Source organism: Wasmannia auropunctata, unplaced genomic scaffold, assembly GCF_000956235.1.
Source record: "Wasmannia auropunctata unplaced genomic scaffold, wasmannia.A_1.0 LD286320.1, whole genome shotgun sequence".
Taxonomy (NCBI): domain Eukaryota; kingdom Metazoa; phylum Arthropoda; class Insecta; order Hymenoptera; family Formicidae; genus Wasmannia; species Wasmannia auropunctata.
Window position 1 is genome coordinate 1 of NW_012076570.1, and position 325 is coordinate 325.

At 34.2% G+C, this 325-nt stretch overlaps 1 non-coding gene across 1 annotated transcript; it reads left to right on the forward strand.

Moving 5' to 3' along the window:
• The first annotated feature begins 112 nt into the window (after nt 1-112).
• On the forward strand, nt 113-186 carry Trnai-aau. The gene has a single exon. It is a non-coding gene; the product is annotated as a tRNA-Ile (tRNA).
• Nucleotides 187-325: the final 139 nt, after the last annotated feature.

Genomic DNA, 325 nt, shown 5'->3' on the forward strand with positions numbered 1-325 from the left:
TCGAAATTATTTCTCTTTAATAAAATACCCATGTATAACAAGTGTTATCATTTTTATAAATAAATTGTAAAGTTATATGGAAAACATCGTTTAATAAACAGACCTCCGAAGAGGCCTATTAGCTCAGTTGGTTAGAGCGTCGTGCTAATAACGCGAAGGTCGCGGGTTCGATCCCCTCATGGGCCAAACTTACTTTTTTTCACTTTGATCTCCGATCTCTTTTGCAATCTAACGACCCTTGTGATTTTAACGTTATCTCGGTAATATTAAAAAGTGAAAATATATAAAAGTAAACACCGTTTCTAATAATAAAGGTCGGTATCGA